At 34.0% G+C, this 18,471-nt stretch overlaps 2 long non-coding RNA genes across 2 annotated transcripts in view; one reads left to right on the plus strand and one right to left on the minus strand.

Annotated features, from left to right (window-relative positions):
• Positions 1–1,586: 1,586 nt before the first annotated feature.
• LOC118762800 overlaps positions 1,587–18,471 on the minus strand; it is a 45,348-nt gene continuing 28,463 nt past the window's right edge. Inside the window, exon 2 of the long non-coding RNA XR_004998548.1 lies at positions 1,587–1,625. This is a non-coding gene — a long non-coding RNA (uncharacterized LOC118762800). The remainder of the gene's footprint in view (positions 1,626–18,471) is intronic.
• Positions 2,719–12,355, plus strand: LOC118762801. Its single transcript, XR_004998549.1, has 3 exons — positions 2,719–2,819; positions 4,451–4,457; positions 12,346–12,355. It is a non-coding gene; the product is annotated as an uncharacterized LOC118762801 (long non-coding RNA).

The raw sequence follows: 18,471 nt of genomic DNA on the forward strand, positions 1-18,471 counted from the left end.
CAAACGGCCTCGAACGGACGGTGCTTTTACGTGTCACCGGCACGGGGGCCAGCCGAGGCTGGCAACGGACGCGAACGGATGGTGCTTTTACGTGCCACCGACACGGTTGCCAGTCAGAGCTGGCAAACGGCCACGAGCGGACGGTGCTTTTACGTGTCACCAGCACGGGGGCCAGCCGAGGCTGGCAACGGATAAACTTCTGAAAGGTTTTATAGATTTTAGCAGATCCAGTGAAGGCCTGAATCTGTAGTATTTGAATCAGCTTTCTGGTTTTGAGAAGCCTAATTTCTCTAGATTGGTACTTTGGCAGTGTGTTACATATACCAGAGACCCACAGGTATAAATCTGATCTTGTAATCTGGTAAGAGTAACTGTAGATTTCTCAATAGTTCAGTGTAGATATTTTCTTTCTCACTGATCTTTAGCTTTATATGTTAGCATCTGCTGGGCAGCTGATTTCCACAACTGTAAAAAGTTTCTCTTCTCTGTCCCAAATCACTATGCCTGGAAGGGAGAAGTCACAGAGATGTAAAAGTAAAAAATATCCCCAGTCAAGGATACTAGTTTTACCAGTTTCTCAAAAATAGGGGAAGTATCAGACTAAGATAGGTATGTGTAACACAGTTCCATGATTGAATAAATAATATAGTTATAAGTAAGGTCCATTACCAGTTTCAAATGAGACTGTTCAATGATAATCTATAGCAAAGAATAGTGGAAGTTACCAGTTCCATTTCTGCATAAGGTGACACAAAGTGAGATAAACCGAGATAGACCACAAAACATTGGATAATGAAGCAAACTTCATAATTATGCAGTCATTTACATAAAAGTACACACACATATACATATAAGTGTGTTTGTGTGTGTATGTGCATGCATATATATGCATGCATGTATATATATATATATAAATATATACATATATGTGTGTGTATATATATGTATGTGTGTGTATATATGTATGTATGTATGTATATATAAATACATACATATGCATATAAACATGTATATGTATATGTTTACATATATGTATATATATATACACCTACACACATATATATATATACGCATAATATTTACATGCACGCATGCATACATACATATATATAACATGAGTGCAACAAATCTGAGCATGTATTACTAAAACATTACTGGAATTTTCTAAACATATTTTCACATTTTTATTGATTTTTGAGCTGTATGCATAAACACAGTTGCTTTTGTTAATCAATAAACTGTAAGTATTGATCATTCGAAATTTCAAAAAAAAAAAAAAAGAGAGAGAGAGAGAGAGAGAAAGAAAGATAGTGAAAGAAAAGAGATCAAACGAAAAACATCTTGTGGTTTTTAATCAAAAACTTTTGGGTTAAAAGGTAACTAACTTTAACAGAATAACATGATGTAAATTACAAAAATTAATAATAATAATAATAATAATAATAATAAAAGAAAAAGTACTTATAATAGAAGTTGGGTTTGGAACAAATATTTCCAAGAATTTATCTGTATTTTTTCCTATTTTCTAATATCAATGAAATCAGAGAAGGTATTCCTACTTTCATTTTGTAGTGGTTTTCCTTATGTTTTTTTTATACCTTTCTTAGTAATTGAAGAACGAACCACTGTGGAAAGGATAAAATATAATAACTGAATTAATTTTTTTTAATAGTCTGGTTTATGGTTTCAATTCTGGATGTTTACTGGAAATATTTTTAAAATTCTGAAGAAAAAAGATAACAAAAATACTAAATACATACCACCATATTCCATATTCTATGTACAAGTATTCAATATAAAAATTATACTGACACCGTGGCTTGCATATTATAACATGCGCAGACTACACACTGCTTGTCTTACAAATGTAATGAAATTAACTTTTTCATGTAAAGCATCTTAGGAGAAAACTTGATGAATATAAAATGAATTCGTGTCAAGAGCAATAATATAATGAAATATAAAATCAAAATCATAATCAATAACTGGCGTCCGTGCTAATGGGGTGCAAAGAGCACCATACGAGTGTGATCGTTGACAGAGCGCCTTACTGGCACTCGAGCCCTGTGCTAGTAGGGTGTTAAGAGCACCATCCGAGTGATTGTTGCCAGAGCGGCTATCTGGCGTCTGTGCCAGTGGCACATAAAAGACATCATTCGAGTGTGATCGTTACCAACATTGCCTTACTGGAACCTGTGCTGGTGGCATGTGTAAAAGATTCAAGCGAGGTCGTTGCCAGTACCGCCTGACTGGCCTCGTGCTGGTGGCACGTTAAAGTACCCACTATACTCTGAGAGTTGTTGGCATTAGGAAGGGCATCCAGCTGTAGAAACTCTGCCAGATCAAGATTGAAACCTGGTGCAGCCATCTTGTTCGCCAGCCCTCAGTTAAATCGTCCAACCCATGCTAGCATGGAAAGCAGACGTTAAACGATGATGATGATGATAAAAATAGTTAAAACAAAAGAACACTAGAAGATAGTCAGTGTAAGCATGTTATCTTTAAGATAGCAGTTTTACTTTATTCTATATCATTGTATCATATATTCCTATAGTGTATATGCATGCATGTGGGACAAATGCTGGTAAGGCATGCAACATTAAGTAAGCCCAAATGTCACCGGCGGAAAACATAAAATAAGGCTACAAGATGAAATGCAACTATGTCAAAAAACATACATTTATATAGCAATGAAAAAACACTGCCTAAATACTGCCATTAAATTTTAATACATAAAAATATAAATGTGCACACACACACACTTTGATGCATTTTAATACAGTTAGTATTTGTTACTAAGCACAATATCATTATAAACAGTGTTATCCTATCTACAATTATGTGTAGTGAGAAATTAAGGCCATCTAATGTACGTTATTGTCACCCTTTTGATGAAAACTGAACAAAAGAAGTGTATTGTTTGTTTATATATGACATGTAGTTATATGATGAAATATTGTTACATACAAAATGGAAGTGAAGCAACCCAATATGTAGATATTTAATAACAATGTAATCTTACTATTACTTATTTTGAAAAGAAAAATACTAAAAGTATAATTACTGTTGTTAAAGCAATGAAAGCATGCAACAGTTGAAAATGAAAATGTAAAGCAAACAGTTTAAGATGAAATATTACAAAACTGTTATTAACAGAATGTGCATTTAAATATTGAAAACACAATGATGAATGAATGAAACCTATTAACTGGAAAACAAAAGACAATGAAGCATAAGCTGTAACATATGAGAAAATCCTACTACTGAAAAGGTTTCAACATAAAATGTTATCAACAACTGAAAAGAGGCTTAAACAAAATATCATTAATATCAAGGAAGCAGGAAGAAAACACATTATTAATGATAATAAATGTGTAAAAAAAAGCAATGGGAATTTTTGAATGGCTTATATCACACTATTGTATAGCCGTTGTCCATGCTGGCATGCTGGAAGACTGCACCAGACTCCAGTCTTATTTGGCATGGTTTTCTACGGATGGATACCAATCTTTATGCCAACCACTCCAGGAGTGTGCTGGGTGCTTTTTATGTGCCACCAGCATGGGTATCATTTGCATGACACTGGTATCTGCTACAACTGTGATTTTGCTCGGCTTGAATTGTTCTTCTTCTCAAGTATGACATAATCCCAAAGGTTTGGTCATTGCCTCCATGAGACCCAACACTTGAAAGGAACTTAGCCACTTTGCCTCCATGTGTATATATATATATATATATATATATACACACACACACACACACATATATAACATACATGTAAGAGGAATGACCACTAGGTGGACTCCTAATATGCTAAATGTAGACCCCATATGGTCTGATCACTATGAAAAATAATGTTTTTTAATCGGCAAGCTTCAATGCAGAAAATTATTTTCTGCAGAGTCATTTTCAGCTTTGGTGTGCCAAAACAAAGACATTTGAAATATATCACCAAATATAATTGATAGAACTGTATGCATGTTCTCTCTCCGAAGGAGGTTTCATGCATAGTTCTGAAAATTATATTTTTTATGACGGTCACACCATGAGGATTTGTAGACATTTAAGTAATGTAAATGGTAACAATGAAACCATGGTATGTGACTAATCATTATATTTTCTATCTTTCCATTTGTCTTGTTCGCTTTACATTCTGGCATTTGCCGAATTTTCTTGAGAACAATTGTTCTTAGTGGCCAGACCATAAGGGATCTACATTTAGCATATTAGGAGTCCACCTAGTGATCATTCCTTTTACATGTATGTAATATAATTTTCTGAATCTTCAGATTTTTTCACTATGCTAGGCCACTGGTTTAAATTGATATTAATTTAATTAATATCAATTTTTACCCTTATTATTTAAATTATATATATATATATATATATATATATATATATAATATATATATATATATATGGTGTTCATTTGATTCAATCACCAGAACAGCCAGCTTGTGAAATTAACATACAAGTGGTTGAGCATTCCATAAATTAATATAGTTTTCAGGGAGATTCAGCGAGACACAGAATATGACAAGGCTGGCCCTTTGAAATACAGATACTACCCATTTTTGCCAGCTGAGTGAACTGGAGCAATGTGAAATAAAGTGTCTTGCTCAAGGAAACAACATGTAGCTGGGAATTTAACTCATAACCTTAAGATTATGAGCCAAATACCCTAACCACTAAAGCCACTCATTTGGCAAAATGAATAGTGCCTGTATTTTAAAGGGCCATGCTGTGTCTTGATGAATCTCCCTGCGAACTATGTTAATGGTACATGTGTTAGTGGAGTGCTCAGTCACTTGCACATTAATTTCATGAGCAGGCTGTTCCACTGATCGGATCAACTGGAACCCTTGTCATAATAACAGAGTGCTGTATATATATATATATATATATATATATATATACATACATATATATACATATATACATACATATATACATACATACACATATATATATGCATACATATATACATACATACACACACATATACATACATATATATACATACATACATACATACATACATACATACACATACATATACATACATACATATATATACATACATACATACACATATATATACATACATACATACATATACATACATACATATACATACATATATATACATACATACACGTACATATATATATACATACATTCGTTCATACATATACTTATATACATACATACATATATACACATACATACACACACACACACACATATATATATATAGAAAACACTGTTATTTTATTTCACACAGGTAGAAATATAGGAAAAATAGAAGTTGAAAATGCATTGAAAATAGTTAAAATATTTTTTATTAACATATTTAATGCTTTAACTGGTTTCAGAGTTTACACTGATTCTCAAAGTTCAAATATAAAGACATGACTTATGCCACAGATGTTTTGCTTCTGACTAGTGTTTGAAGCTTGCCCTATTTTTATAGGGAGTTCATAGCTCAAATTAGTTTATGTTTTGAATAGGATTTGATTGATAGAGGATAGTCACATGACTGGTCTTAGAATTTTTGTAGGCTCCTGGCTACCACCGTGTGTTAGTATCAAATGACAATGCTTAGTGTCATAAGGATGACACGGTTGACTGAACATGTCCAAAAAAAATCAATGCTCTGAATGTTTTCTGTCAAGTGTTTGTAGAGAATGAACACATGATTAAGTTTATAACCTTTTGTACGTTTCTCACTATGTTCATGCATTAGTGTCATGTGACAGTATATTTTGCACCTAAAAAGGTCAACACGGTTGAGGGAACATGTTTAGTTATAATCAAGGCACTTCAAATTTAATTTGTCTTATGCGAGAGTGACAGGAGTCGTTTGTATGTAGTTCAGTGGCAAAAGTTTAGGTTGTTAGCTGTGTAGCTTCCTCATGATAAGTAGCAGAATAAATTTTGTGTGTGAATAGTTATTTGTGTATGTACTCTGTTAATGTTTGTAATTTTGCATGAAAGTAGTTTTGTTTGGTTTATCCATGCTTCATCTGTGGTATTTGCAGAACATAGGTAGAGTGGAAAGACCTAGAATTTAAGAGACTTATGTTTTGCACATATGTCTATGTGTCCACTCGGTGGAATCTGTCTAGTACTGGGGTCTTGTATTTGTTGTCGGTGAATGATCAGTCTATTTCTAAGAGTAAGTTTTGTTTGACCTATATAATCTTCATCACATCCTTGATATTTGATAGTGTATATTAAATTCCTTGAAGAATATGTAAAGAGATTTTTTACAGTAAAAGTCTGTCCTGATTTGAATTTGTATGTTGTGTCTTCAAAAAGGTTGATGTTGGTCGGACAATTGGGGCAGCCACACATTTTGACTGTTGGTGTAAGAATTATGGAAGGTAATTTAGCACTTTTGAGGGACTTTGATTGTCTTTTACTTTTCATTATTTTGTGTATTTCGAGTGCTTGTTTCATTCTTGGATCTTGTTTTAGTAGTAGGATGCTCTGGTGGATAATATTGTAAACCTCTGTGTTTCTTGGGTTGTGTGTTGTAACAAAGGGTAGAGCATTGGATGTATCTGGAATGTTTTTCGCTTTTCCTAGTTCTTCAATATTTAATGCTTTGGCACATTCTATTCCATTGTCTATTATCATTAATGGATATTATCTTTTAAGTAGGACTTGTTTTAGTTCCTAGATTCTTTTATTGGGAGTTTTAGAGTTTGAGACAATTGTGCAGATTCTTCTTGCTAGATTAAAGGGGATATTATTCTTTATGTGTCTGGAATGGTATAAGGAGAACAGTAAGTATTGTTTAGAATCTGTCTATTTAAACTTTTTGAAAATCAGTGTAAACTGTGAAACCAGTTAAAGCTTTAAATATATTTATTTCTCTATTGTCCACAAGGGGCTAAACACAGGAGGAACAAAACAAGGACAGACAAAGGGATTAAGTTGATTACATCGACTCCAGTGCATAACTGGTACTTATTTAATCGACCCCAAAAGGATGAAAAGAAAGGTCAACCGCAGCAGAATTTGAACTCAGAAAGTAAAGATGGGCAAAATACCACTAAGTATTTCACCCAGCATGCTAATGATTCTGCCAGCTCGCTGCTATATTAAAAAATATTTTAACTATTCTCAGTGAATTTTCAACTTCTATTTTTCCTAGGTGCAGGAGTGGTTGTGTGATAAGAAGCTTGCTTCCCAACCACATGGTTCCGGGTTCAGTCCCACTAGTGTCTTCTACTATAGCCTCAGGCTGACCAAAGACTTGTGAGTGAATTTGGTAGATGGAAACTAAAAGAAGCCCATCGTATATATATATATATATATATATATATATATATATATACATATATATATCTATATGTATTTGTCCCCACACCACCAATACTTAACACCAATGCTGGTATGTTTACGTCCCTGTAACTTAGTGGTTCAGCAAAAGAGGCAATAGAATAGTACTAGGCTTACAAAAAATAAGTCCTGGGGTCGATTTGTTCAACTAAAAGAGGTGCTCCAGCATTGCAGCAGTCAAAATGACTGAATCAAGTAAAAGAGTACACACACACACACACACACACAAAATAATATTATTATGGAAGCAACACAGGCGAAGTTTAAAAGAACATAATTGAAATACACATCCAAAACTTATATAAATACATATATTCTCTATAAAATGGAAATAAAATTCCAAAATACACAAATATATATAAATAGACAATATCAACACAAAGCATAAAACACAATTGAATTTAAGAAAATATCGTTTATAATTACATTTAAAATTGTACATTGTATGATGAAATTAAAATTTTAACTTGAAAGGATAATGTATTAAAACCAATGAAAGAAAAAAAAAGAAAATATATAAACATCGCCTCTACGGGCCATTTTAGAGATGTGCCAAGGAATATGACATATTTCATTATTAATCAAGGCACCCTCATCAGGATGTTACACTAAATTCATAAATACATCTACATACCAAGGCCGGTCCACCATCAGCGGCAGTGTCATAGGTTTTAGATGCTTATTTCAATTATGTTCTTTTAGACTTTGCCTTTGTTGCCTCCATAATAATATTATTTTGAATATGGCTCAAACCAAGCACTACACTACTGTATTAATGTGAGTTATTGTTAACAACAAGCTCTAATTAAACTATATATTTTATTTGTCACCTTACTGGCTCTTATGCTACCTGCGTCGCCTTACTGGCACTTGTGCTGGTGGCACATGAAAAACATTCTAGCGAGGTCATTGCCAGTGCTGCTGGACTGGCTCCTGTGCAGGTGACACATAAAAGGCATCATTTGAGTGTGGCCACTGCCAGTACTGCTTGACTGACCCTCGTGCCAGTGGCATGTAAAAGCACCCACTACACTCTCGGAGTGGTTGGCATTAGGGAGGGCATCCAGCTGTAGAAACTCTGCCAGATGAGATTGGAGTCTGGTCAGCCATCTGGTTCACTAGACCTCAGTCAAATCGTCCAACACAAGCTAGCATGGAAAGCGGACGTTAAACGATGATGATGATGATGAGGATATATATATCCGATGGACTCTCCCACCAAAGAGACAATGTGCGAGTGTTCAGCTTTTGCCAAACAACCTGCGCAAATGATTTGTTTACAGTGGTCAAATGTATATGCTGCACATTAGCACACTCCCTTTATCAAACTGACTTTGCAGAGTGCACCACATGTCAAATGCTGAAGTGATCTCTAAGCTACATGAGATGAAATGTTTTACTCAAGAACACAACACACCGCCTGGTCTAGGAATTGAAACCATGATATTACAATCATGAGTGCAACACCCTAACCACTAGGTCAGGCAATATATATGTGTGTGTGTGTGTGTGTGTATAGTATATATGTATATATATCTATCTATATATATTATATACACACATATATATATATATATATATTATATATATATATATATATATATATGCTCATATACATATATATACGTATATATATGTATATATACACATACATATATATATCAATACACACTCACACAAATATGTATACATAATTACATACATATATAATTATATATATACATACATACAAACACACAAAATACACCAGTGCAGAGATACAGATGTTATTGTAGTTTATTCTGTTTATCTACTCTGTCTAGAGTACTAATTACAAAATTGTCTCTAATGACCATGTTGACATCTTGTCATCCAAAGGGTAATTGTTACTATGTGGAAAGAATAATAGGTGATGTAGTTACATCTCTCTTTGGCAGAGATATTTTCTTCAAAATATGTTTGTTTTTTAGAATGGCTCTGTATTGAAATAAGTTATGAATAACACTCTTATGATTCTATTACAATTCTATCCCAGCCATTCTGTGCATCTACTTCTTTATTAGATCTAGGTTTATATTGACACAGATGCACTTCTGGTTACTTTTTTATACCCTATCTTCAAGATGTCAGATATTTGGAAATCTCTCCTTTTTTTTATGATTATCTTCTAGCTCTGTAAATCTGTCATATAATATTCTAACCCATTTATAGATTTAACTTCTTTGGGTACCATTTAAGCCTTTCTTTTACTTTTTATGTGACAGCTTTACTATGTTATTCCATTATAATAATTGCCTGGTACACAGCAACAGGTTTGGTCCATAGCTTGAACTTTTGTATTTTGAAAGAATACAACAAAACACCAACAACCACGAGTTTTTGCGATAATGGTTCACATCAGTAAAAAAATCAATTGCATGAAGTTCATAAAATGGAAGGCCTTGATCAAATTGTCATAATTCTCTTCTCATTAAGAAACAAAAATTTATTCCATTTGGTGAATTCTATGGCTTAAGAATACCTAGAAGTCTTATGGCTGTCTGGTTAAGAAGTTCGCTTTGCAACCACATGGTTTTAGGTTCATTTCCACAATGAATACATTCACAAATAACTTCTACTGAGAACCCTGTCTGACCAATGCCTCATGAGTGCAGTTTTGGTGACAAAAACTGCAGAGGCCTATGTTGTACATACATGTAGTTGTTGTTGTTGTTGTTAACCAACAAGACGAGTAAGGGTGATTAGGTCATGGTCTAGATCTCAGGGGCAGGAAACCCCAGACCTTGGAAAAAAAACTGGTCATCTTGTAGTCGAGGGTTCTTCATTGACGCCTGACGCCACTGGAAGGTGGCCCTCGAAGTCACTGGAAATGGAGATCTCCAGGTCCAAATTCTTGAACGGCTACATACATGTATGCATGAGTATGTGTGTGTGTGTGTACACATCTGTGTATGTCTTTGTGTTCATCCACCCTGCCACCACTTGACAACCAGCGTTGTGTTGTTTATAGCCATGTAACTTGGTAGTTCAAAAGACCTGAGACAATAAGTACTGGACTTGAAATAAAATTAAGTGCTGGGAATGATTTGCTGGATTAAACCCTACAAGGTAGTACTCCAGCATGGCTTCCACTAACTAAAACAAATAAAAGAATAAATGAATCTATATATGCATTGTGCAATATTTTATTTGAAGCTCTTCATTATTTATGAAGCCTTTAAATTTTTTACTCCTAAGCATTCTCAGCTATCCCTTCCAGAGGTTTGTTCAGTCAGGCTTGCTCTAAAGTAAGCAATGAATGATGATGATGATGATATATATATATCCAATGGACTCTCCCACCAAAGAGACAATGTATGAGCGTTCAGCTTCTGCCAAACAACCTGCACAGATGATTTGTTTATAGTGGTCAAATATATATGCTGTACATTAGCTCACTCCTTTTATCAAATTGACAAGCAATGAATCAAATCTTCAGATCAACTCCCCTTCTCTGACATTTTAAGGAAAGAAAGACATCTCGGATAATGTAGTCTTCAATACACTTCGCTTGAAAAAGAAAGATGGGAATCTGTGTGTGGTCATAAAACCAACATAATAAAGTATTAACCTAGGGTAGCAGAAGGCATCAAGCTGGCAGAATCATTAGCATGCTGGGCAAAATGTTTAGTGGCATTTTGTCAGTCTTTACATTCTGAGTTCAAATTCCATGGAGATTGATTTAGCCTTTCATTGGTCGATAAAATAATTACTAGTTGAACACTGGGGTGATGTAATCACCTTATCCTCTCCCACAAAATTGCTGGCCTTGTGCCAAAATTTGAAACCAATCTAGGTGATAGATTAATAGACTTGTTAGACTTGTTAGAGCAGCAAACAGCATATCTTGTGCTATTTCTTTAAGCTGCTAGTGGTGTGAGTTATTTGGTGGGAGATCTATTCCATTACTCAGTTTAACAACACTTGCTAATCCTTGAATGCTTTTAACAGTTTTTACTCTGTTGAATGTATTGAAAACTGGTGTTTGATTCTGGATTCTTACCATCTTCCTACCAGTCTTAGAAGCCTAGGGAAAATAGTTAAAAGAATTATCCTTCCCTTCTTGACTAAATTGTAAAAAAAAATAAGATAAAGGGGGAAAATCCATGATAGTGATGCATGTCTCACTTAAGCTTTTATTTACTATCTGTCTTGGATATAAATATTAATTCATCATATCAAATGGCTAGTAAAATTCAACTACGGATAATACCTTCCTATTCTTATTAATATAAAGTGATATCCAATGTAAAATTCATTTACAGGACATTTACAAACATTTCTTGCTTTTGAAATATAAATTATATTTGAAAATAATTATGTGTATATTCATAATTAATGATAGAGAGGTTTATCTTTGTCATAGTTTCTAAAATGTCAGAATCATCAAAAACCCCACCCTAGATAAATCTCAGTCACTTTGTAAGGAAGCGATATAATAAGTACGGTGTCTATTTCTCAATACTCTACAGATGTGGAATTTAGATTGAGATCAATTTAATGTCAAGTAGTATTTCATATTCTGGCTGTTTTTCTGAGACAATGTTTTGAATGATTTATGACAAAACTACACTAGATATGCTAACATTCTGAAATATAAGAATTCCTCAGGCATTTATTTCCTTCAGCCGAACTTCTTTTTTACATTTTGTTTTCTAACCTTCTAACTGTTGTTATGTATTTTCCCCCACCATACATTTTCTCCATCGTTTTATCAATATCTTTCTTTATTCCTTATTATCTTCCTTACAATCTTTTTTGGGAGTGAAAGCATGCAATAGTTTTAGGAAATATTCTTTTACTGACTACATCTTGATCCAAAATGTCTTTTCAACCATCTGTCCTTAAAACGTTTCAGTCCATTCTCCTCTAAAACTTGTGTTTACTATTTCACAATTCTATTTAGACATTTTAGTAGCTTCTAGTTGCTAATGTTTTATTACAGTAGTTTTGTTTTTTTTAATTCTGCTTCTATAGATTTATGTTTTTTTTTCTTTTGATTCCTTATGTCTTTTTTTCTTTTCTATTTGTAATTCTAACACTATAAGTATAAATCATCAGTAATATTGGCTCACAAATAACTGCATGGTCATTGGTGCAGGCTTGGAATACCTTGAGTTTTAATACTTTTACTGTCTTCTCCAACAATCAATATTTATATTTTTCTCTATTATATTCATTATTGTTTACCATTTATTTTTTTTTTAAGAAAAAAAAAGCATATACCGCACATCTTTTATGCCATTCCTAACGTTCTATCCTTTTATCCATACCCAGTGCACAATTCCATAGCTATCATCTATTTCTTTTAAATCACCATTAAAATCTATAACTGGCATTATCTCCTCTTTGAAAGCAAAAGCTGTCATTTGAGTGACACTAAATTCTACCATGCAGTCAAGACAAATGTATATCTTTCAAACATACTTTAGATGTAAGTCTTATCGCCATCTTTTCTGTTTTAAATGTATGAGGCATATATACGATACAAGTCTTGGGGGTGAGTGCTTATGCATGTGTAATTGTGAAAGAGAGAATGTGTATAAATGGTATAAATGAGAGACAGAGAGAGAGAGAGAGAGAGAAAGAAGGCGAGAGAGTATGAAGTCTTTCTCACTTTCTTAAATATTCTTACAGTATCAAATGATTATTTTTCCCTGTAGTGCTTCAAGTTCAGATTTCTGCTTCATTTACAAATCACTTCAACAATCATCGCCACCACAAGCCAAGCAAAGAACATAGACATGGTTACTCAATTTGCTGGAAATAACAGTCAAACTTGCTTCAAATTACACACTACTGTTTTGAAAAAGTCACCATAGGCAATTTGTCTTAGATATACAATGCTAAAGAGAAGGGATGGAGATTCATGGTTGAAATGCCATTGGTTATAGGTCTGTTTAATAAGGACTATCTTGCAGATAAACAACAGCATTCTCACACCCTCTACCAGCTGTGAATGCTGTCATTAACATATTTTTCCCCCCAGATACAAGCCATGGTTTAACTGGTTTATGTCATACATCTTATGAGGTTTAATATTGTGATGAAAAATCTAATGTTTCTCTAGCACCTCATAATCCTTCTTTTATGCTGTGTATTCTTTATTCTTATTTATCAAATATTTTCCTCTTGCACTACCAAATATAGGTTCTTTCTTGCACAAAATAGAAAATACCCCTATGTTCAGTTGCTATCTTTCTTTCACACTCATTGAATTATATTCGAATCATGAATTTCAAATCACTCAAGTTATATATAGGCATAGGAGTGGCTGTGTGATAAGCAGCTTGCTTACCAACCACATGGTTCCAGGTTCAGTCCTTCTGCATGGCACCTTGGACAAGTGTCTTCTACTATAGCCTCGAGCTGACCAAAGCCTGGTGAGTGGATTTGATTGATGGAAACTGATAGAAGCCCATCGCATATATATGTGTGTGTTTGTGTGTCTGTGTTTGTCCCCCCCCCAATATCGCTTGACAACCGATGCTGGTGTGTTTACATCCCCTAACTTAGCGGCTTGGCAAAAATGACCAATAGAATAAGTACTAGGCTTACAAAGAATGAGTTCTGGGGTAGATTTGCTCGACTAAAGGTGGTGCTCCAACAAGGCCACAGTCAAATGACTGAAACGAGTAAAAGAGTGAAGAGTATACCTTCAGTGCACATGTTTATTATTATGCAATATTTTTATCACTGTTTCTTAATCACATACCCTCCAACTAAACAATATTTAGTGATTGAACTGTTTAATCATCATTGAGCTTCTTAATATTTCTTTTCTATAAAGCAGCAAACTGGCCAATTTATTAGCATACTGGGCAAAAAATAAAATGCTTCCATCTTTACATTGTGAGTTCAAATTTCACCGAGGTCAGCTTTGTCTTTTACCCTTTTGGGATCAATAAAATAAGTACCAGTTGATGACTGGTGTCGATATAATCAGCTTACCCTCTCCCTGCAAATTGCTGGCCTTGAGCCAAAATTTTAAACCAATATTTCCTTTCTACACTATTCTTTATGGCCTGACTGTTTTTGGTTAAGAAGTTTGCTTCTCAACCAGGTAGCCTTGGGTTCAGTCTTACTGTGTAGTACCTTACGCAAATATCTTCTACTACAACTCCAAGCAGACCAAAGCCTTATGAGTGGATCTGGTAAACAGAAATTGAAAGAAACCTATTGTATATATATTTCTTTCCTGCTCACAAGGGGCTAAACATAGAGGGGACAAACAAGGACAGACAAAGGGATTAAGTCGATGACATCGACCCCAGTGCGAAACTGATCCTATATTTATCGACCCCGAAAGGATGAAAGGCAAAGTCAACCTCGGCGGAATTTGAACTCAGAACGTAATGACAGACAAAATACCGCTAAGTATTTTGCCTGGCATGCTAACATTTCTGCCAGCTCGCCACCTTGTATATATTGTATATATGTATGTGTGTGTGTATATATATGTGTGTGTATGTGTATATATATATATATATATATATATATATATATATATATACCTTCAACAATTGAGGGTAAAATTAATTAATTATTAATCAATTTCACCAAGTATTCAGTATGCAAAGGGACCATTTAAGGCGAATTCAAATTATTACATTATATAAAAGGGCTTAGTAAAATAATTACTTTGCCGCATACTGAACTCATTAGAAATAGTAGCTAAAAAAACTTTTTTAAAACTATTTCTAATACTTAAAGAAAACCTCTCTCATATAGTGTTTGCTCAATTCAACTCACGAAAGTATGGGGGTAAAGACATTAAAAAATCAAATGCAAAGGTTATTTGAGAACGTACGTTTCAAGATTAGTCAACTCGACATTTCTATCATCAGCTCAGAACTCCTTGGTTTGGATTTGAAAACACTGAAAGTGGGAGCATACCCTTTCGGCTTCTTATCGCTTCTGAAGATCTGCTCGAAACTAACAGTGCCAGCAAACTCAAATATGCAAGCGAAGAATTTCTGCTCTCCCCTTTCCACCAGCGTGGGTTAAAATCAGTAAACACTATGCTTTTTTCGGTAAAATCCGAGGCATTAAATAGAGAGTATTAGAAATAGTTTTAAAAAAGTTTTTTTAGCTACTATTTCTAATGAGTTCAGTATGCGGCAAAGTAATTTATTTTACTAAGCCCTTTTATATAATGTAATAATTTGAATTCGCCTTAAATGGTCCCTTTGCATACTGAATACTTGGTGAAATTGATTAATAATTAATTAATTTTACCCTCAATTGTTGAAATTATAATTCATCTCTATTTAATGCCTCGGATTTTACCGAAAAAAGCATAGTGTTTACTGATTTTAACCCACGCTGGTGGAAAGGGGAGAGCAGAAATTCTTCGCTTGCATATTTGAGTTTGCTGGCACTGTTAGTTTCGAGCAGATCTTCAGAAGCGATAAGAAGCCGAAAGCGTATGCTCCCACTTTCAGAGTTTTCAAATCCAAACCAAGGAGTTCTGAGCTGATGATAGAAATGTCGAGTTGACTAATCTTGAAACGTACGTTCTCAAATAACCTTTGCATTTGATTTTTTAATGTCTTTACCCCCATACTTTCGTGAGTTGAATTGAGCAAACACTATATGAGAGAGGTTTTCTTTAAGTATTAGAAATAGTTTTAAAAAAGTTTTTTTAGCTACTATTTCTAATGAGTTCAGTATGCGGCAAAGTAATTTATTTTACTAAGCCCTTTTATATAATATATATATATATATATACTAAGCAATAAAGGGTTTAGCAACGAATTGCCTTACAACATACCGAATTTAGAAATAGCAGTCAAAGAGTTATAGCTATTTCTTCTACTAAAAAGGGAGATCTCAGTAAAAACAGCAATTGGAAGGCAGACACAAACAGGTAAGAGAGAATGAATTGACGGCAATCTATCATACATTTTTAAGTTATCTACGGACGTACGTTTCGAAATCAAGTTTTTAGGAAAGCATAAGAATTAAATATTAAATATTAAATAATTCTATCTTACCGAAACTTCTTTTCTCTTCAGCGTAGAATACTATAATCATAAATGATTATATATTAATTTTGAGATACTAGAAGGCACCAACTCAACTCAGTATCAGAGCGAGCTAGAATCCGCAACCAGTATCACCAAATTCAATGTGTGAATGAAACGATTGTGTCACCAGCCCCTTCCCACCGCGTGTAGCCAAAACAAGATGCTGTGGTCATCTACTGAGATAAAATATGGTTATCCGTAATAATGAAGGGTGAAATTAATTAATTTGGAATAATTATCAATTACACCAAGTAGTCTTCGGCATGTAAAAGCCTCATTCGAGGAAAATTTAAGTAATACTAAGCAATAAAGGGTTTAGCAACGAATTGCCTTACCACATACCGAATTTAGAAATAGCAGTCAAAGAGTTATAGCTATTTCTTCTACTAAAAAGGGAGATCTCAGTAAAAACAGCAATTGGAAGGCAGACACAAACAGGTAAGAGAGAATGAATTGACGGCAATCTATCATACATTTTTAAGTTATCTACGGACGTACGTTTCGAAATCAAGTTTTTAGGAAAGCATAAGAATTAAATATTAAATATTAAATAATTCTATCTTACCGAAACTTCTTTTCTCTTCAGCGTAGAATACTATAATCATAAATGATTATATATTAAATTTTGAGATACTAGAAGGCACCAACTCAACTCAGTATCAGAGCGAGCTAGAATCCGCAACCAGTATCACCAAATTCAATGTGTGAATGAAACGATTGTGTCACCAGCCCCTTCCACCCGCGTGTAGCCAAAACAAGATGCTGTGGTCATCTACTGAGATAAAATATGGTTATCCGTAATAATGAAGGGTGAAATTAATTAATTTGGAATAATTATCAATTACACCAAGTAGTCTTCGGCATGTAAAAGCCTCATTCGAGGAAAATTTAAGTAATACTAAGCAATAAAGGGTTTAGCAACGAATTGCCTTACCACATACCGAATTTAGAAATAGCAGTCAAAGAGTTATAGCTATTTCTTCTACTAAAAAGGGAGATCTCAGTAAAAACAGCAATTGGAAGGCAGACACAAACAGGTAAGAGAGAATGAATTGACGGCAATCTATCATACATTTTTAAGTTATCTACGGACGTACGTTTCGAAATCAAGTTTTTAGGAAGCATAAGAATTAAATATTAAATATTAAATAATTCTATCTTACCGAAACTTCTTTTCTCTTCAGCGTAGAATACTATAATCATAAATGATTATATATTAAATTTTGAGATACTAGAAGGCACCAACTCAACTCAGTATCAGAGCGAGCTAGAATCCGCAACCAGTATCACCAAATTCAATGTGTGAATGAAACGATTGTGTCACCAGCCCCTTCCCACCCGCGTGTAGCCAAAACAAGATGCTGTGGTCATCTACTGAGATAAAATATGGTTATCCGTAATAATGAAGGGTGAAATTAATTAATTTGGAATAATTATCAATTACACCAAGTAGTCTTCGGCATGTAAAAGCCTCATTCGAGGAAAATTTAAGTAATACTAAGCAATAAAGGGTTTAGCAACGAATTGCCTTACCACATACCGAATTTAGAAATAGCAGTCAAAGAGTTATAGCTATTTCTTCTACTAAAAAGGGAGATCTCAGTAAAAACAGCAATTGGAAGGCAGACACAAACAGGTAAGAGAGAATGAATTGACGGCAATCTATCATACATTTTTAAGTTATCTACGGACGTACGTTTCGAAATCAAGTTTTTAGGAAAGCATAAGAATTAATATTAAATATTAAATAATTCTATCTTACCGAAACTTCTTTTCTCTTCAGCGTAGAATACTATAATCATAAATGATTATATATTAAATTTTGAGATACTAGAAGGCACCAACTCAACTCAGTATCAGAGCGAGCTAGAATCCGCAACCAGTATCACCAAATTCAATGTGTGAATGAAACGATTGTGTCACCAGCCCCTTCCCACCCGCGTGTAGCCAAAACAAGATGCTGTGGTCATCTACTGAGATAAAATATGGTTATCCGTAATAATGAAGGGTGAAATTAATTAATTTGGAATAATTATCAATTACACCAAGTAGTCTTCGGCATGTAAAAGCCTCA

Source organism: Octopus sinensis, linkage group LG3 (genome assembly GCF_006345805.1).
Source record: "Octopus sinensis linkage group LG3, ASM634580v1, whole genome shotgun sequence".
Lineage (NCBI taxonomy): Eukaryota > Metazoa > Mollusca > Cephalopoda > Octopoda > Octopodidae > Octopus > Octopus sinensis.